The following is a 21,531-nucleotide window of genomic DNA, read 5'->3' on the forward strand; positions in this document are numbered from 1 at the left end:
TGTCTCTCTGTGGCCTGAAGGCAGAACCAACGCTCAGACTTCCACTGCAGTCTGGGTAATAAGGAGATCCTTTGTTCTTCCTCGAAGCTGCAGTGATTCACTTGTGTAGAAATTCAGCCATTGTCACAGTGACCTGAATGAACCCAGCGTGAACCCAAATGCAGCTCGCTGTCCTGACCATCTGACCATCTGTGGTGGCGTGACTGGAGGTTCTAAAGCAAATGTCTGAAAAAAAGTCAAAGTGGTTCTACAGACCATAAAAACCATAAAGAGGCTGAATACACAACACACACCAGCAGTGAACATATAAGAACAACACTTACTTAGATGCCTGTCATTTGCTCATGTCTGTAATCTTAGATGCCGACAGATGTTTTCATGAAGGAACTGACATTGTTTTGATATAAGGTTCCTTAAATGAAGGTAACAGATCTTTGTTTGGTTTATAACACTGTTATGAAGCATCATTCCCGGCTATCTGCAGCCACACCAGCCATCAAGATGGTGTAATGTTAATATAATATTTATAATAAAGTACTGCTACTTTAGATACTAAGATAAAGTAACGTAACTTTTACTGAATAGATTTTTACTTTTAAAATATACTTTCACAACACGTTAACAACTACCTGCTACGGCGTAGCACTAGCTTTAGCATTAGCCTGTCCGATAAAGCTCAGTCGGGTCCGAGTTTAAACACAGAACAGAAATGAGCGGCGTTAGCACTAGCTTTAGCATTAGCCTGTCCGATAAAGCTCAGTCAGGGCCGAGTTTAAACACAGAACAGAAATGAGCGGCGTTAGCACTAGCTTTAGCATTAGCCTGTCCAATAAAGCTCAGTCAGGGCCGAGTTTAAACACAGAACAGAAATGAGCGGCGTTAGCACTAGCTTTAGCATTAGCCTGTCCGATAAAGCTTAGCCGGGTCCGAGTTTAAACACAGAACAGAAATGAGCGGCGTTAGCACTAGCTTTAGCATTAGCCTGTCCGATAAAGCTTAGCCGGGTCCGAGTTTAGGAGGGGTCAGAATGTCCTGACTCTAAATAATAAGTACTGACTTTAATGATTCTGACTGACTCTAAATGACACTGACTGACTCTACATGATTCTGACTGACTCTGAATGACACTGACTGACTCTGAATGACACTGACTGACTCTAAATGATACTGACTGACTCTAAATGATTCTGACTGACTCTAAATGATACTGACTGACTCTAAATGTCTGTTGTTATTGTGGTATAAGGTGAAGGTCACGCTCTGGCTTGTTTGGCGCAGTATCACTTCCTGTCTTGAGTCAGAGCCACACACACGGGTTGGTTTTAGTGCAGTGTGAGGACGTGGGTGGGTCGGTTTTGAGCTCCATTTAATCTCCGAAATGGTGATTTTCCAAAAAAAGTCAGTGTAAAGAGACTTTATTCCATGCGGTCATCATAAAATTTACACACCGTCAAGAAGAACTAGTGTTTTTAACTTACACAGAAAACGGAACATTTACACAGAAATAAAAGGAAATATGAACGAAAACCTTGTTTCTCCCTTTTTTGTCATTTTAGTGTGAATCATCTGAAAACCCCAGTTCCTCTTTACACGGCCTTGGAATGTTACAACGACCCGAAACGTCTCTGCGTCCATTATCTTCTACTGTAAATCAGGACTGTTTGTTTCTTCTGTCTTTATTGCCACAAGCAAGTTTTAGGCACCGTTAGAATAAACACCATAAACCCAAACGCAGTGGAAGGTAACGGGACTTTCCGCTGAGCTGGTTCTCCACAGAAAATCACTCCTCACTTTATTCATGTTTTCATTGACTGTAATATGAGTTTCTCTACCACTCATCAGACTCTGTAAACGCCGACCGTCTGAGGTTCGAATCCTGATAGCTACAGTGTGTTAATAATAATGTAATAATGATCTATTAACGCTGTCGTTTTCCTCACCTAGTCAGGACCTCAAACTGTACAATAATCAACACTCAGACACACACATCACACACTGAACTTGTGCCACTCACTCTCTCTGTATGGGTGTCGCTAGGCAAACAGAAAAGTAAACAGACACGCTTACTCTTAGCTGCAGTACAAACAACAGCTCACCTGTACAAGTAACGCTCACTCACTCGCTCACTCCACCCGACAGCACACACACTCTCACTGATCACAGCACAGATACTGATCACTTCTGATTGATTAATGTTGATCAGTCCTGTTTCACACGCCTTTCCTAACGGGGAATTCCACCCATCTTTCAAATTTCCTGCATAATGAAGTGGTTCAGAACTAAACAGAGCCGTTTGGTGTTCTAGATAAATTTACCAGGTCGGAACCGTTCACAGTGGTGGTGATGGGAACCAGACGTCCCTCTAAAAGCTCCTACAGAAAGTTCCTACATGAGCTGGTTCTGAATTCACTGCCTGATGACTGAGACGCTGTTTTATGAGAGTTTAGAGAACTTCAACTCCATTCATGGTGGAGGGAGACATGCAGGGCGCTGTGCAGCAAAATAGTCCCCAAAGAAAACTCATTATTCCAGATTTTCCACTATTTTCCATCATCGACATTCCATATGAGCTCGGAAGACTCGTGTAGGTTCTCTGGTGGTTCTGGATGGTAAATAAAGTGTCTATATCTGTGTTGCAGTCATGGCGATGCCTGGTTCCTATCACCACCACTGTAAAGACGTCTGAACCAGTTCACACCAAACCCTCTGAACCTCTGATTACACCTCACACTCTGAGTTATGGGGGATTTGAGAGTCTTCTTTAATTAACAGACATAATAACTGATCAGTAAGTGCTTTATAAGCATGTTGAATCAGAAATGCGTGTTATTAACAGTGCAATGAGCTCCAGACGGAGTTTCTGTTCCTGTAGCTGGAGCTCAGAGCGGCCTGCTCGAGTCTGCTGGCGGGGATGGTGTGGAAGTGCCCGACGGTCCTCACGGTCACTCTGTTTTCACTTTCTATAAACAGCTGCTGACTCTGCACTCACAAATCACACGTTCAGCAGCTTGGTTGAGTAATCGCTCTGAACCCTGTGAGAACGTTCCTCACTCACATCTGTTATCCTGAGATCTTCAGTTACACAACAGAGACTGCACCATCTGTTCCAGCACGGTGACCTTTCACCCCAACAAACACATATCATTACAAATGAGCAACCCCCTGTACATGTACGGGAATATTATCCACACACATTTTCCATGAATATTATTCCATGAATATTATTTTTAATTAATATTAATTATAATTAATTATGAGCCACGGCCTGGCAACAACAGATCAACGGCAGATCAACAGCAGAGCCACGGCCTGGCAACAACAGATCAACAGCAGATCCACGGCCTGGCAACAACAGATCAACAGCAGATCCACGGCCTGGCAACAACAGATCAACAGCAGATCCACGGCCTGGCAACAACAGATCAACAGCAGATCCACAGCCTGGCAACAGCAGATCCACAGCCTGGTAACAACAGATCAACAGCAGATCCACGGCCTGGTAACAACAGATCAACAGCAGATCAACGGCAGATCCACGGCCTGGCAACAACAGATCAACAGCAGATCCACATCCTGGCAATAGCAGATCCACAGCGTGGTAACAACAGATCAACAGCAGATCCACAGCCTGGTAACAACAGATCAACAGCAGAGCCACGGCCTGGCAACAACAGATCAACAGCAGATCCACAGCCTGGTAACAACAGATCAACAGCAGATCAACGGCCTGGTAACAACAGATCAACAGCAGAGCCACGGCCTGGTAACAACAGATCAACGGCAGAGCCACGGCCTGGCAACAACAGATCAACAGCAGATCCACGGCCTGGTAACAACAGATCAACAGCAGATCCACGGCCTGATAACAACAGATCAACAGCAGAGCCACGGCCTGGTAACAACAGATCAACAGCAGAGCCACGGCCTGGTAACAACAGATCAACAGCAGATCCATGGCCTGGTAACAACAGATCAACAGCAGATCCATGGCCTGGTAACAACAGATCAATGGCAGATCAACAGCAGAGCCACGGCCTAGCAACAACAGATCAACGGCAGAACAACAGCAGAGCCACGGCCTGGTAACAACAGATCAACGGCAGAACAACAGCCTGGCAACAGCAGATCCACAGCCTGGTAACAACAGATCAACAGCAGATCCACGGCCTGGTAACAACAGATCAACAGCAGATCAACGGCAGATCCACGGCCTGGCAACAACAGATCAACAGCAGATCCACATCCTGGCAACAGCAGATCCACAGCCTGGTAACAACAGATCAACAGCAGATCCACAGCCTGGTAACAACAGATCAACAGCAGAGCCACGGCCTGGCAACAACAGATCAACAGCAGATCCACGGCCTGGCAACAACAGATCAACAGCAGATCCACAGCCTGGCAACAACAGATCAACAGCAGATCCACAGCCTGGTAACAACAGATCAACAGCAGATCAACGGCCTGGTAACAACAGATCAACAGCAGAGCCACGGCCTGGTAACAACAGATCAACGGCAGAGCCACGGCCTGGCAACAACAGATCAACAGCAGATCCACGGCCTGGTAACAACAGATCAACAGCAGATCCACGGCCTGGTAACAACAGATCAACAGCAGAGCCACGGCCTGGTAACAACAGATCAACAGCAGAGCCACGGCCTGGTAACAACAGATCAACAGCAGAGCCACGGCCTGGTAACAACAGATCAACAGCAGATCCATGGCCTGGTAACAACAGATCAACAGCAGATCCATGGCCTGGTAACAACAGATCAATGGCAGATCAACAGCAGAGCCACGGCCTAGCAACAACAGATCAACGGCAGAACAACAGCAGAGCCACGGCCTGGTAACAACAGATCAACGGCAGAACAACAGCAGAGCCACGGCCTGGTAACAACAGATCAACGGCAGAACAACAGCAGAGCCACGGCCTAGCAACAACAGATCCACGGCAGATCCACGGCAGATCAATTCAATTCAAGTTTATTTGTTTGGCGCTTTTTACAACAATGTTTCACAAAGCAGCTTTACAGAAGTTTGAAAACACACAGTTACAGCATAGATCCCCCAGTGAGCGAGCCAGAGGCGACGGTGGCAAGGAAAAACTCCCTCAGACTGGAGGAAGAAACCTTGGGGGGAACCAAGACTCAGAAGGGGAGACCCGTCCTCCTCTGGTCAGACAGTATTTACAGTCTAATAAGCTGAAGACCAAATAGAAGCCGAGAGGATCTCTGTCTGAAGACTGGATGGTAAAGCTTTAGAAACTGCACTGGTAGAGGCGGTCTCTGACTGAGGCAGTCTCTGACTGAGGCCGACTCTGACTGAGGCTGTCTCTGACTGAGGCTGTCTCTGACTGAGGCCGACTCTGACTGAGGCAGTTTCTGACTGAGGTGGTCTCAGACTGAGGCTGTCTCTGACTGAGGCCACCCCTGACTGAGGCCACCCCTGACTGAGGCCGACTCTGACTGAGGCAGTTTCTGACTGAGGCGGTCTCTGACTGAGGCGGTCTCTGACTGAGGCCCGACTCTGACTGAGGCTGACTCTGACTGAGGCCGACTCTGACTGAGGCAGTTTCTGACTGAGGCGGTCTCAGACTGAGGCTGTCTCTGACTGAGGCCACCCCTGACTGAGGCCACCCCTGACTGAGGCCGACTCTGACTGAGGCAGTTTCTGACTGAGGCGGTCTCTGACTGAGGCGGTCTCTGACTGAGGTGGTCTCTGACTGAGGCTGACTCTGACTGAGGCAGTTTCTGACTGAGGCCGTCCCTGACTGAGGCGGTCTCTGACTGAGGCCACCCCTGACTCGGGCCGTCTCTGACTGAGGCCGACTCTGACTGAGGCCGTCTCTGACTGAGGCCGACTCTGACTAGGCCGTCCCTGACTGAGGCCATCTCTGACTGAGGCCACCCCTGACTGAGGCCGTCTCTGACTGAGGCGGTTTCTGACTGAGGCCATCTCTGACTGAGGCCACCCCTGACTGAGGCCGTCTCTGACTGAGGTGGTTTCTGACTGAGGCCGTCTCTGACTGAGGCCGTCCCTGACAGAATACAGAATTTGATAGGAAGTCAGTGTAACGCTGATAAAACTGGGCAGCTGTGGTCAGATGTCCTGGTTTTAGTGAGAACTCCAGCTTCAGCATTCCGAACTAACTGAAGTTTATTTAGGTTCCTGCTGGAGCTTCCTGACAACAAAAGTGCATTACAGAAGTCTAGCCTTGAAGTTATAAAGGCATGTACCAATTTTTCAGTGTCATGTAGGGATCACGCATTTCTTACCTTTGAAATGTGTCGGAGGTGAAGAAACGCTGTCCTTGTAATGTTACCTATGTGTTGATTAAACGTTAGATCTGAATCAATCGTCACACCAAGAGTTTTAGCTACTGAACCAGGTTCTACAGAGAAGTCAGCAAGATTTAACATTAAAGCTCAGAAGTTATTCCGAGCAGCCTCTGGACCAAGAAGGAGAACTTCTGTTTTACCTTTAAAAGAAGGAAATTCGGCAGCATCCAGTTTCTTATATCTTTACACAATCTTCTATTTTATTTAATCTGGATTTATCATCTGGTTTGGCTGATATGTTCAGCTGTGTATCATCAGCATAGCAGTGGAAACTAATTCCATGTCTATTTATAACTAAGCCTAATGCTAACATGTATAATGTGAATAACAGAGGACCTAAAACAGAACCTTGTGGAACTCCATATTTCACTTTTATATAATTAGATGATTCATTATTTAATTGTATGAACTGAAACCGGCCGCTATTCCTCTGATTCCAACCATGTTTTGTAGTCTAAGAGAATAGAGTGATCTATAGAGTCAAAAGCTGCACTTAGAGCAGTACAAGCAGAGATACGTGGCCTTGATCAGAGGCAAGACGATCATCTGTTATCTTAACTAGAGCCGTCTCTGTGCTGTGATGGGGCCTAAAACCAGACTGGAATTTTTCATATATGTTCTAATGTAGGTCGGAACAGAGTTGCTGGGCTACAGCGTTTTCTAAAATCTTAGAAATAAATGATAAGTTGGAAACGGGTCTGTAGCTCAACAGTTCGCTGGGGTCACGATTTGGCTGCTTTATCAAAGGTTTAATCACTGCTAGTCTGAATGATTTGGGTACATGACCTAGGCTAAGAGAAGAATTATTTATTCTTAAAATGGGTTTAATTATAGCTGGTAGTACTTGTTTAAATAGGCTTGTTGGAATCATGTCAAGATCAACAGCAGTGCCACGGCCTAGCACTGGCAGAACAACGGCAGAGCAATGGCAGAGCCACAGCATAGCCATGGCAGTTCAACAGCAGAGCCAAGGCAGATCTACAGCAGAACAATAATAGAGCCACGGCGTAGCCACAGATCAATAGCAGAGAAACAGCCTACCACCGGCAAAACAATGGCCTAGCAACAACAGAGCAACGGCCTAGCAACGACAGAGCAACAGCGTAGCAATGACAGAGCAACAGCCTAGCAACAACAGAGCAAGGGCCAGCAACGACAGAGCAACGGCAGCGCAACAGCCTAGAAACAACAGAGCAACAGCAGAGCAACAGCCTAGAAACGTCAGAGCAACAGCCTAGAAACGTCAGAGCAACAGCCTAGCAACGACAGAGCAACGGCAACGCAACAGCCTAGAAACAACAGAGCAACGGCAGAGCAATAGCCTAGAAACGTCAGAGCAACAGCCTAGCAACGACAGAGCAACGGCAGCGCAACAGCCTAGAAACAACAGAGCAACGGCAGAGCAACAGCCTAGAAACATCAGAGCAACAGCCTAGCAACGACAGAGCAACGGCAGCGCAACAGCCTAGAAACAACAGAGCAACGGCAGAGAAACAGCCTAGAAACGTCAGAGCAACAGCCTAGCAACGACAGAGCAACGGCAGCGCAACAGCCTAGAAACAACAGAGCAACGGCAGAGAAACAGCCTAGAAACGTCAGAGCAACAGCCTAGCAACGACAGAGCAACGGCAGAGCAACGGACTAGCAACAACAGAGCAACGGCCTAGCAACGGCAGAGCAACGGCAGCGCAACGGCCTAGAAATGACAGAGCAATGGCAGAGAAACAGCCTAGCAACAAAAGAGCAACAGCCTAGCAACGACAGAGCAACGGCAGCGCAACAGCCTAGAAACGACAGAGCAACGGCCTAGCAAGAACAGAGCAACGGCCTAGCAAGAACAGAGCAACGGCCTAGCAACGACAGAGCAACGGCCTAGCAACAACAGAGCAACGGCCTAGCAAGAACAGAGCAACGGCCTAGCAACGACAGAGCAACGGCCTAGCCAGAACAGAGCAACGGCCTAGCAATGACAGAGCAACGGCCTAGCAATGACAGAGCAACGGCCTAGCAACGACAGAGCAACGGCCTAGCAAGTGAATGAGTGAGTGAGTGAGTGTGTTAGAGAGAGAATGTGAGTATGAGTGGGAGTGAGTGAGTGAGTGAGTATGAGTGGGAGTGAGTGAGTGAGTGAGTGAGTATGAGTGGGAGTGAGTGAGTGAGTGAGTGAGTGTGAGTGAGTGAGTGAGTGAGTGTGTTAGAGAGAGAATGTGAGTGTGTGTATGAGTGGGAGTGGGAGTGAGTAAGTGAGTGAGTGAGTGAGTGAGTGAGTTAGAGAGAGAATGTGAGTGTGTGTATGAGTGTGAGTGTGAGTGAGTGGGAGTGAGTGAGTGAGTGAGTGAGTGAGTGTGAGTGAGTGAGTGAGTGTGTTAGAGAGAGAATGTGAGTGTGTGTATGAGTGTGAGTGGGAGTGAGTGAGTGAGTGAGTGAGGGAGTGAGAGTGAGTGAGTGAGTGAGTGAGTGAGGGAGGGAGGGAGGGAGGGAGGGAGTGTGTGTGTTAGAGAGAGAATGGGAGTGTGAGTGAGTGAGTGAGTGAGTGAGTGAGTTAGAGAGAGAATGGGAGTGAGTGAGTGAGTGAGTGAGTGAGTGAGTGAGTGAGTTAGAGAGAGAATGTGAGTGTGTGTATGAGTGTGAGTGGGAGTGAGTGAGTGAGTGAGTGAGTGAGTGAGTGAGTGAGTGAGTGAGAATGAGTGAGTGAGTGAGTGAGTGAGGGAGGGAGGGAGGGAGGGAGTGTGTGTGTTAGAGAGAGAATGGGAGTGTGAGTGAGTGAGTGAGTGAGTGAGTGAGTGAGTGAGTGAGTGAGTTAGAGAGAGAATGGGAGTGAGTGAGTGAGTGAGTGAGTGAGTGAGTGAGTGAGTGAGTAGGAGTGGGAGTGGAGTGAGTGAGCCAGTGTGAGTGAGTGTCTCTCTAGCTGAGGGATTACCTTATCTGCACTGTTGCTAAGCAACAAGCTGGGCACTGAGAAATGAACTTTTATTTTATGTATTGTATCGTTCTATTTGGGGAAGATGGAGGGTGTACAGTAGAGTGTGTAAAGCAGTGTGTACAGCAGTCTGTTTACAGTAGAGTGTGTACAGTAGTGTGTATAGTGGAGTGTGTACAGTAGAGTGTGTACAGCAGTCTGTTTACAGTAGAGTGTGTACAGTAGTGTGTACAGCAGTCTGTTTACAGTAGAGTGTGTACAGTAGAGTATGTACAGCAGTCTGTTTACAGTAGAGTGTGTACAACAGTGTGTGTACAGTAGTGTGTATAGTAGAGTGTGTACAGTAGTGTGTACAGCAGTCTGTTTACAGTAGAGTGTGTACAGTAGTGTGTGTACAGCAGTCTGTTTACAGTAGAGTGTGTACAGTAGAGTGTACAGTAGAATGTGTACAGTAGTGTATAGTAGAGTGTGTACAGTAGAGTGTGTACAGTAGAATGTGTACAGTAGTGTATAGTAGAGTGTGTACAATAGAGTGTGTACAGTAGAATGTGTACAGTAGTGTACAGTAGAGTGTGTACAGTAGTGTACAGTAGAGTGTGTACAGTAGAGTGTGTACAGTAGAATGTGTACAGTAGTGTATAGTAGAGTGTGTACAGTAGAATGTGTACAGTAGTGTACAGTAGAGTGTGTACAGTAGAGTGTGTACAGTAGAATGTGTACAGTAGAGTGTGTACAGTAGAATGTGTACAGTAGTGTACAGTAGTGTGTACAGTACAGTGTACAGTAGTGTACAGTACAGTGTGTACAGTAGAGTGTACAGTATTGTACAGTAGAGTGTGTACAGTAGTGTACAGTAGAGTGTGTACAGTAGTGTACAGTAGAGTGTACAGTAGAATATGTACAGTAGTGTACAGTAGAGTGTGTACAGTAGAGTGTGTACAGTAGTGTATAGTAGAGTGTGTACAGCAGAGTGTGTACAGTAGAGTTTACAGTAGTGTGTACAGTAGAGTGTACAGTAGAGTGTGTACAGTAGAGTGTACAGTAGAATGTGTACAGTAGTGTACAGTAGAATGTGTACAGTAGTGTATAGTAGAGTGTGTACAGTAGAGTGTGTACAGTAGTGTACAGTAGAGTGTGTACAGTAGAGTGTGTACAGTAGAATGTGTACAGTAGTGTATAGTAGAGTGTGTACAGTAGAATGTGTACAGTAGTGTACAGTAGAGTGTGTACAGTAGAGTGTGTACAGTAGAATGTGTACAGTAGAGTGTGTACAGTAGAATGTGTACAGTAGTGTACAGTAGTGTGTACAGTACAGTGTACAGTAGTGTACAGTACAGTGTGTACAGTAGAGTGTACAGTATTGTACAGTAGAGTGTGTACAGTAGTGTACAGTAGAGTGTGTACAGTAGTGTACAGTAGAGTGTACAGTAGAATATGTACAGTAGTGTACAGTAGAGTGTGTACAGTAGAGTGTGTACAGTAGAGTGTGTACAGTAGTGTATAGTAGAGTGTGTACAGCAGAGTGTGTACAGTAGAGTTTACAGTAGTGTGTACAGTAGAGTGTACAGTAGAGTGTGTACAGTAGAGTGTACAGTAGAATGTGTACAGTAGTGTACAGTAGAATGTGTACAGTAGTGTATAGTAGAGTGTGTACAGTAGAGTGTGTACAGTAGTGTACAGTAGAGTGTGTACAGTAGTGTGTACAGTAGAATGTGTACAGTAGTGTATAGTAGAGTGTGTACAGTAGAATGTGTACAGTAGTGTACAGTAGAGTGTGTACAGTAGAGTGTGTACAGTAGAGTGTGTACAGTAGTGTACAGTAGAGTGTGTACAGTAGTGTACAGTAGAGTGTGTACAGTACAGTGTGTACAGTAGTGTACAGTAGAGTGTGTACAGTAGTGTACAGTAGAGTGTGTACAGTAGAGTGTGTACAGTAGTGTACAGTAGAGTGTGTACAGTAGTGTACAGTAGAGTGTACAGTAGAATATGTACAGTAGTGTACAGTAGAATGTGTACAGTAGTGTACAGTAGAGTGTGTACAGTAGAGTGTGTACAGTAGTGTACAGTAGAGTGTACAGTAGAATATGTACAGTAGTGTACAGTAGAATGTGTACAGTAGAGTTTACAGTAGTGTGTACAGTAGAGTGTACAGTAGAGTGTACAGTAGAGTACAGTAGAGTGTACAGTAGAATGTGTACAGTAGTGTACAGTAGAGTGTGTACAGTAGAGTGTGTACAGTAGTATACAGTAGAGTGTGTACAGTACTGTGTACAGTAGTGTTTACAGTAGAGTGTACAGTAGAGTGTGTACAGTAGTGTGTACAGTAGAGTGTACAGTAGTGTGTACAGTAGAGTGTACACTAGAGTGTACAGTAGAGTGTGTACAGTAGAGTGTACAGTAGTGTGTACAGTAGAGTGTGTACAGTAGAGTGTACAGTAGTGTGTACAGTAGGGTGTGTACAGTAGAGTGTGTACAGTGGAGTGTACAGTAGTGTGTACAGTAGAGTGTGTAAAGCAGTGCATGTACACTGTTAGCTCTGTTCCGTTAACTCATCTGAGAGAACCTTCCTGTTCAGGTTACCCAGTCGGAGGTGGAAAAGTGTTCTAGATAATTCTAGTGTGGGTTAACTCTGGGGTTCTACATTCTATACTGTAAACATTCTACACAGACTGAGTGAACTGTGTCAGACTGTAGACTTTAGACAGAACTGTAGAGTTTCTCTCACACACCCTCAGACACGTCACAGCATGAGAGACACTGTGTGTGTGAGTGTGTGTGTGTGTGTGTGTGTGTGTGTGTGTGTGTGTGTGTGTGTGTGTGTGTGTGTGTGTGTGAGTAAAGAGAAGAAAGAAGTCAAACCGGAACAGCAGGAATAACACACACACATGCGCGCGCACACGCTCAGCTGGGTGTGTTTACCCAGTGAACTCTAAGCCTCCTGAACGGCTTTGTTTGCCGTATTAAGCTGAAGCTGAGGCACTTTAAACTGCACGAGCTGCTAATGTGAGAGGAGTGATATAATGCTCACTCCCTCAGTGACACACGGCTCATTCCAGCGTGCAGTGCTGCTTATTTATGTTAACGTCCTGAACAAATAAACACAAAACAGAAAACGTGCCATACGTTTTGCACAGGCTGCACTTTAGACTGTATACTTTCCCAAACACATCAAATCGAGTAAATAAACAGTAGTGAAACCGTGCAGGGGGCACAACCCCCCCATGCCCCCCCCTCACCAAGAATGCAGCTAACTGCCCCCCTGACCCTTCCAGTACTGAAGAAACAGTTCAGCTAAAGTCCGATCACATGCCGCGTCACAGCTGCATAAACAGTGGTGATGACATCACCACACTGATGAGTTCCTCTCACTCTGCTCTAAGTCAGGGTGGGGGTCTTGGTGGTGTCCTGGTGGGAAGCCTGACTCTGAGGTGATCTGTGTACCAATGAATGGTATTTTCTTCAGGGCTGCATGAATAAATGGGTTCAGCATCGCCACCTCAGGACCAGCGACGCGAAGCTCAGAGAACCAAATCAGACGCGTCACTGCAGCTGTTTAACTGCTCGGTTCTCAACTCACGGACAGCAGACGTCTGTCGGACTGAACATCGACTCCAGGGTGTTGGAGAAGAACCGCTCACCTGGGGTGTTGAAACTGGGGGTCACCTTCAGGAAGAACATCCATTCAATTCACATTTTAGCCAAAGAAAACAACACGGGACCCCAAATTCCAACTTTCTCTCTCTTTTGGGGTCCCTTTCCTAAATTTCCTTCGGGATCAATAAAGTATCTATCTATCTATCTATCTATCTATCTATCTATCTATCTATCTATCTATCTATCTATCTATCTATCTCTTATGGAGGTCCTGGACCCCCACTCTGCTCACTCTCGGTTCTGCTGCTGTTGTTGTAAAGCGCTGTGGGGAGTCAAATCTTCGCATTTCGGGTCAATAACACACACAACTCCAGCGTCACACTTACATTAGTGTGTGTTGGAGATTCATTAAGAGACTCGATGCTCTAACTCTGAACCGCTGAGCTCTGTTTACGTCTGTTTAATCACAGACAGCAGCCCTAAACACGGCCACGGAGTCTGGATCAGACCACAGAGGCCTCAGAGAACCACTGAGGAATGTTGAGCGTCTCTCATCAAAAACGCTCTCCCCTCCTGTTCTTCAGCTCAGATCACCTGGACACGCTAACAGACCTTTTCATAACATGGTGGAAGCACTCAGCACTAAGCGCTCTGAATCTAACTAAAGCCAACAAAACCTGGTATCTCCCAAACGGCCACTTTACAGGAGAAGGACTTTTAACGTGGGTCAGTGGAACCGGACGGCTTTCCGAGTCATTTTGGGCCGTTTGTTTTGGTCCATTCATCATGAAATGTACACACAATGTAAAGAATGACAGGCATTTCCACAAAATCTGAAAAACAACAGAAGCTGCGAGGTTTTCTTCCAGCAGCAGCGAAGGGGCCGTATTCACCAACAAATCCAGAGCCGGGAAAACGCTTTTATTTCAGAATTAACGAATGTTGTAACCTGAACTGATCCCTCTTCATTCCAAATATCTAAAAGCATCAACTGTAAAATATCTTCCAGTAGAGCTTAAAATATTCTTGAAATATTCCATGTTTGAACGTCCCCAGGAGCTTCTAGACCTACGTGTTCACCTGAACTCGACCCCTGGGATCCTGCCTCTGCTGCAGTCAGTAAAACCTAATCCCCGGTTCTGAGCTGCTGCTGGGTTTATGTTGGTTGAACTGCAGCTGAAATGCAGTCAGTGTGTTTGATGATGTGGAACGGTGTAGAACCGAGGTGGAACCGCTGTGTTACAGGTTGTTGTTGGGGTAGGAGAGTGGGCCAGAGGGGGGCGTGTCGAGGGCCTGATCTGACTTGCGGGCCTAGGTTGGTTTGCTTAGATGTAGTTACATGGTGAGAAATGAAGGTTCTGTTCAGGAACATTTTCCTTCATTAAGCTCTGAACAGTGCAGATGTTCCCTCAAAGCTCCAGCAGTGGTTCTAAGGTCTGAAGAGCTTAAATCAGGTTCTCCAGGTGAAAAGTTGGTATTTGTTCCTTTTATGTGGACTTAATTTTGCATGTCTATTACTACTTGTTTTTATGTTGCACCTTCATGCCGAAGCAAATTCCTAGTCTGTGAATCCTGTTCATTGACAATGGCAATAAAACTTCTTCCTCTTCTTCTTCTTTTCATAACCGAATGTTTTAAAACAGAGCAGTAGAGTAAAAGCCTGGAGGCGAGGCAGGGTGTGTGGAGTCAGTCCAGCTTAGAACAGGTCATTTCAGTGGATTATGGCTCAGCTATGTTCCCTGACTGAAGGCACTGAGATGGAGCCTTGAGGTTCCACCCCAGTGACAATCTAGAACCTTTTTTTCTGAGCATGCAGTGATGACCAAGAGAAGGAAACACTGACCGGCCTGCATGTTTACACTCCCGCACTGTTTGCTGATGCCGGTTATTAATAATCTGTTCATTTCTGCTAAATTATGGTCACAGTGGTCATTATTGGTAAATATTAATGATAATGAAAAACCAAAGCCGCTATAAAGGGTCAATAACGCCACCTCTGTGCTGAATGTGTGTTATAAATGGAGTTATTACATATAAATGACTAACTCTCCTCTTGACTCTGTGCGAGGAGTCGGACTTATTGTGAGGCAGTGCAGTGAACAGCTCAGTGATAAAGAGCCACAGGTTTCTAATCTAATCTCTCTCTAATCCAATCAGGACCGTTTAATCCAGTCTCACTGACCAGCCTCCGAAACAGTCTGACCGCTCTGGCTGCTCCTCGGTCAGCAGATCTCAGAGTCCAGTGCCTTTCTTTACTCAGCTTATCTTCTGTAAACACACGATAGGAACGCTGGGCTTATCAGAGCCTTTTAGAACACAGAGAACGTTCAGAGTTCTGCCCTGCGGAGCAGCAGAACCAGCCCTGACTTTTACAGTCCTGATTCATTTATTTCTTCAATTTGCACAGTTTCTTCACAGTTTCTGCTCCTGCTGGCCTGGTTCTGCTCCTGCTGGCCTGGTTCTGCTCCTGCTCGCCTGGTTCTGCTCCTGCTCACTGGTTCTGCTCCTGCTGGCCTGGTTCTGCTCCAGCTCGCCTGGTTCTGCTCCTGCTCGCCTGGTTCTGCTCCTGCTCACTGGTTCTGCTCCTGCTGGCCTGGTTCTGCTCCAGCTCGCCTGGTTCTGCTCCTGCTCGCCTGGTTCTGCTCCTGCTCAACTGGTTCTGCTCCAGCTCGCCTGGTTCTGCTCCTGCTGGCCTGGTTCTGCTTCTGCTCGCTGGTTCTGCTCCTGCTGGCCTGGTTCTGCTCCTGCTCAGCTGGTTCTGCTCCAGCTCGCCTGGTTCTGCTCCTGCTCAGCTGGTTCTGCTCCAGCTTGCCTGGTTCTGCTCCTGCTGGCCTGGTTCTGCTCCTGCTCACTGGTTCTGCTCCTGCTGGCCTGGTTCTGCTCCAGCTCGCCTGGTTCTGCTCCAGCTCACCTGGTTCTGCTCCTGCTGGCCTGGTTCTGCTCCTGCTCAGCTGGTTCTGCTCCAGCTCGCCTGGTTCTGCTCCTGCTCGCCTGGTTCTGCTCCTGCTCACTGGTTCTGCTCCTGCTGGCCTGGTTCTGCTCCAGCTCGCCTGGTTCTGCTCCAGCTCGCCTGGTTCTGCTCCTGCTAGCCTGCTGAATGTCCTGATGCTGCTCCTTAAAGTGGAGTTCCTGCTAATCCCGGTTCTCCCCGTGCGGAGCTCATATCTCCGCTGTGAACAGTTTCCTCTCTAATCGTATTCATTAAAGCGCCGCTCTCATTAAATCAGGCCTCCGGGGGCACTGATGCAATTAGCAGAGTGATTCCCTCTCCCAGCGGCCCCACGCTCACCCCCACCACCTCCACCGCAGCCGCGTGGGCAACATGAGGAAATATCGATATATTTGCATATAAAGACATTTTCAGGACGGGATCAGACGGCATTCCGAAATATTAACTGTTAGTGTGACGAGTCTGAGGAGGAGCTGCATGTCTCAGCCGAGGAGGTGAGGCTGAATCATAACAGCGCACAGTTAAAACGGCCACTACTGACTGACCGACTCCCAGCGTTCCTGCTCAGCGGAGCTGCTGAGCAATCCCTGTTCCTGTATCTTCGTGCGTTCAACTCTGTTGCTGGATTTTCTGACTTCAGAGACTTTTTGTCTCTGGCCTTTTGGATTTGACCCCCAGGTCGTTCTACAGAAACGTCCAACTTATATCTGTCCACAGGAGTCACTGGTGTTACTGATCATCATCGGTGTTCCACATAACGAAGGGAACACCAGAGACGTTTTCAATGAACAAGGAATTTTAAAAAACGGCTGTTAAAATACGGAATTTAATCCATTTGGTTTTTCACAGTGACCTCAGAATAAAGTCGGTCACACCAGTGACGTCAGCTAGAAACTTCATATGAGATCATGAGCTGAATGAGAAGATCTCTGAGAACTGAGAGACACAGTGGACTCATCATGAGCTTTTCTCCATAGATCCTCAGAGAACAGGTCAAAGGAGGTCAGGTTTTTGACTACGAATCCTGTCAAACTTGTTCCAAGCCTGGTTACTCGTTCTCACAGAGGATCAGAGGAGGAACATCTATAGCTCAACATCAAACACAGAGACTCCTCTGATCTTCCTCTGATCTCTGATCTCCTGGGGGAGGGGCGATGTGGGTTCTCGAGAGCTCTGTTATCCGTTCTCAGTGTCACTGTTCACGGTTACGTTTCATCACAGGGGGAACAGACAGATGACCGGTCAGGTTTAACCGGACTGTAGAATGTTCTGAGACTGCTGACCTGGTAAGCGTCCGGGCGCTGGGCCCGTCCTGGCTCTCCCGCTGCAGGAGCTCGTAGCGCCTCTGATTTATTCATCCTATAGTCAGAGGTTTGGATTCAGTCTACAGACAGCACTGCCACCACCACAGCGTTCAGACTTCATACGCAGCTCAGGTGCCACCTTCACGCCTGACTCAGCGTAACCAGCAGCATCAGTAACAGGACCTGCACGGTTTGCGGTATGAATACGTTACAATGCGGGTGAGGTTGGCTGTTGGGCTAGCTGCTCCACTAAGCTCTGCTGCGTGGGAGATTTATTATAAAACATCGCTTATATAAGCCACTTTCAACCACCGTCCCGCATCCTCCACTACATAAAGTGGCCCCTCTGAATTCGCACCCATGTATCACTCCAAACCAAGCTCCTGAAAGAGTGCGCTGCCAAGGACGCTGTGTTAAAGGTGTGTAAGGTTTAGGGGCAGACAAGCCGGATCTCCCTCCCTCACCCCTCCCTTTCCAAGCATGTAGTAGAACCTACAGTGGTGGTCAAGTTTTCTGTCGTCGTCTGTCCTGATGTCTTCTCTTCTTCGTGTCTTCTGTCCTCTCACGGTGACGATTCACCCTCTCTCGCCTTTTCTCATGCTAAATAAGTCTGGAGGATCCATTTGTCAAAATGTGGGTTCTCAAACTTCTCACAACACAAAATGCTCAACCAATGCTAACGCAATCAAGGTGACAGTCACGGTTCCACGGTTCCAGTCACGGTAACCCTAACCCTAACCAGTCAATGTTGCTCACTGCACCTTTAATGCCACACTGGGGAAGGCAGAGGTAGTGGCTAACCAAGCTGATGTTGGCTCAGTCCAGAAGCAGCAGCCATGGTTCTCTGATAAACTAACACGTTGGCTCATCGTCCACTGGGGAGAAAAGACCTCGTGTAGAAGGCGGGTCCTCATCAGCGTCCGCTGTTAGAAGCCAGTTAGCTGCTCATTAGCTTGTCTGAAGAGGCAGCCTCGGTTACTCGGCCCAGATCAAGCGCCTCCACTCGTGGCTATGCAGAATTCCACACCAGAGCTGTCGGCGAAAAGATCAAAGCTGCGGTCATTTGTTATTCGTCCTTCACGGTCGGCCGGATCCCGTTAAAACAGCGTGAATGAACAGGGCTGTTAGAGACGGGGCTCAGCAGGAGGAGCAGCTCAGGGTTTCTATTGTACAGCAGAATTAGTGTTCAGGTCTAACCAGGCAGACCTGCCTCAGGTATGGATCCGACAGCCGGGCAGAGCGGCTTAGAGGCCGGGTCGGTACAGATGAGCATGAAACCAGACGGTTTGGTTTTAATCTTTGCTCTTTTTTCTTGGGTATTTTTGAGACGGTCCCTCAGACTCAGCGTGAAACCGAGCAACAGCAGGGAGTCCTGCCTCACTGTGATGAGGGAGTCCTGCCTCAGTGTGATGAGGGAGTCCTGCCTCACTGTGATGAGGGAGTCCTGACTCTGTGTGATGAGGGAGTCCTGCCTCACTGTGATGAGGGAGTCCTGACTCTGTGTGATGAGGGAGTCCTGACTCTGTGTGATGAGGGAGTCCTGACTCTGTGTGATGAGGGAGTCCTGCCTCAGTGTGATGAGGGAGTCCTGCCTCTGTGTGATGAGGGAGTCCTGACTCTGTCTAATGAGTGAGTCCTGCCTCAGTGTGATGAGGGAGTCCTGCCACAGTGTGATGAGTGAGTCCTGCCTCAGTGTGATGAGGGAGTCCTGCCTCAGTCTGATGAGGGAGTCCTGCCTCAGTCTGATGAGTGACTCCTGACTCTGTCTGAGGAGTGAGTCCTGACTCTGTGTGATGAGGGACTCCTGACTCTGTGTGATGAGTGAGTCCTGACTCTGTGTGATGAGAGAGTCCTGACTCTGTGTGATGAGTGAGTGCTGTGTCTGTGTGATGAGAGAGTCCTGACTCTGTCTGATGAGTGAGTCCTGACTCTGTCTGAGGAGAGAGTCCTGACTCTGTGTGATGAGGGAGTCCTGCCTCAGCGTGATGAGTGAGTCCTGACTCTGTGTGATGAGGGAGTCCTGGCTCAGTCTGATGAGGGAGTCCTGACTCTGCCTAATGAGGGAGTCCTGACTCTGTCTAATGAGTGAGTCCTGACTCTGTGTGATGAGGGAGTCCTGATTCTGTGTGATGAGGGAGTCCTGACTCTGTGTGATGAGTGAGTCCTGACTCTGTGATGAGTGAGTCCTGACTCTGTGTGATGAGAGAGTCCTGACTCTGTCTAATGAGTGAGTCCTGACTCTGTGTGACGAGGGAGTCCTGACTCTGTGTGATGAGTGAGTCCTGACTCTGTGATGAGTGAGTCCTGACTCTGTGTGATGAGAGAGTCCTGACTCTGTATAATGAGGGAGTCCTGACTCTGTGTGATGAGGGAGTCCTGACTCTGTGTGATGAGGGAGTCCTTACTCTGTGTGATGAGGGAGTCCTGACTCTGTGTGATGAGGGACTCCTGACTCTGTGTGATGAGTGAGTCCTGACTCTGTGATGAGTGAGTCCTGACTCTGTGTGATGAGAGAGTCCTGACTCTGTCTAATGAGTGAGTCCTGACTCTGTGTGATGAGGGAGTCCTGACTCTGTGTGATGAGGGAGTCCTGACTCTGTGTGATGAGTGACTCCTGACTCTGTGATGAGTGAGTCCTGACTCTGTGTGATGAGAGAGTCCTGACTCTGTCTAATGAGGGAGTCCTGACTCTGTCTAATGAGGGAGTCCTGACTCTGTGTGATGAGGGAGTCCTGACTCTGTGTGATGAGGGAGTCCTGCCTCAGTCTGATGAGGGAGTCCTGCCTCAGTCTGATGAGTGACTCCTGACTCTGTCTGAGGAGTGAGTCCTGACTCTGTGTGATGAGGGACTCCTGACTCTGTGTGATGAGCGACTCCTGACTCTGTGTGATGAGGGACTCCTGACTCTGTGTGATGAGTGAGTCCTGACTCTGTGATGAGTGAGTCCTGACTCTGTGTGATGAGAGAGTCCTGACTCTGTCTAATGAGTGAGTCCTGACTCTGTGTGACGAGGGAGTCCTGACTCTGTGTGATGAGTGAGTCCTGACTCTGTGATGAGTGAGTCCTGACTCTGTGTGATGAGAGAGTCCTGACTCTGTCTAATGAGGGAGTCCTGACTCTGTGTGATGAGGGAGTCCTGACTCTGTCTAATGAGGGAGTCCTGACTCTGTGTGATGAGGGAGTCCTGACTCTGTGTGATGAGGGAGTCCTGACTCTGTCTAATGAGGGAGTCCTGACTCTGTGTGATGAGGGAGTCCTGACTCTGTGTGATGAGGGAGTCCTGACTCTGTGTGATGAGGGAGTCCTGACTCTGTGTGATGAGAGAGTCCTGACTCTGTCTAATGAGGGAGTCCTGACTCTGTGTGATGAGGGACTCCTGACTCTGTGTGATGAGTGAGTCCTGACTCTGTGATGAGTGAGTCCTGACTCTGTGTGATGAGAGAGTCCTGACTCTGTCTAATGAGTGAGTCCTGACTCTGTGTGATGAGGGAGTCCTGACTCTGTGTGATGAGGGAGTCCTGACTCTGTGTGATGAGAGAGTCCTGACTCTGTCTAATGAGGGAGTCCTGACTCTGTCTAATGAGGGAGTCCTGACTCTGTGTGATGAGGGAGTCCTGACTCTGTGTGATGAGGGAGTCCTGCCTCAGTCTGATGAGGGAGTCCTGCCTCAGTCTGATGAGTGACTCCTGACTCTGTCTGAGGAGTGAGTCCTGACTCTGTGTGATGAGGGACTCCTGACTCTGTGTGATGAGTGAGTCCTGACTCTGTGATGAGTGAGTCCTGACTCTGTGTGATGAGAGAGTCCTGACTCTGTGTGATGAGTGAGTGCTGAGTCTGTGTGATGAGAGATTCCTGACTCTGTCTGATGAGTGAGTCCTGACTCTGTCTGAGGAGAGAGTCCTGACTCTGTGTGATGAGGGAGTCCTGCCTCAGCGTGATGAGTGAGTCCTGACTCTGTGTGATGAGGGAGTCCTGGCTCAGTCTGATGAGGGAGTCCTGACTCTGCCTAATGAGGGAGTCCTGACTCTGTGTGATGAGGGAGTCCTGACTCTGTCTAATGAGGGAGTCCTGACTCTGTGTGATGAGGGAGTCCTGACTCTGTGTGATGAGGGACTCCTGACTCTGTGTGATGAGGGACTCCTGACTCTGTGTGATGAGTGAGTCCTGACTCTGTGATGAGTGAGTCCTGACTCTGTGTGATGAGAGAGTCCTGACTCTGTCTAATGAGTGAGTCCTGACTCTGTGTGACGAGGGAGTCCTGACTCTGTGTGATGAGTGAGTCCTGACTCTGTGATGAGTGAGTCCTGACTCTGTGTGATGAGAGAGTCCTGACTCTGTCTAATGAGGGAGTCCTGACTCTGTGTGATGAGGGAGTCCTGACTCTGTGTGATGAGGGAGTCCTGACTCTGTGTGATGAGG

The 21,531-nt window shown here is 48.0% G+C and overlaps 1 protein-coding gene across 1 annotated transcript in view; it reads right to left on the reverse strand.

Annotated features, from left to right (window-relative positions):
* Nucleotides 1-21,531, reverse strand: part of slc22a23 (solute carrier family 22 member 23) — an 87,917-nt gene that overhangs the window by 54,309 nt on the left and 12,077 nt on the right. The gene's annotated exons all lie outside the window — the stretch shown is intronic.

Source organism: Pygocentrus nattereri, chromosome 2, assembly GCF_015220715.1.
Source record: "Pygocentrus nattereri isolate fPygNat1 chromosome 2, fPygNat1.pri, whole genome shotgun sequence".
NCBI classification, from domain to species: domain Eukaryota; kingdom Metazoa; phylum Chordata; class Actinopteri; order Characiformes; family Serrasalmidae; genus Pygocentrus; species Pygocentrus nattereri.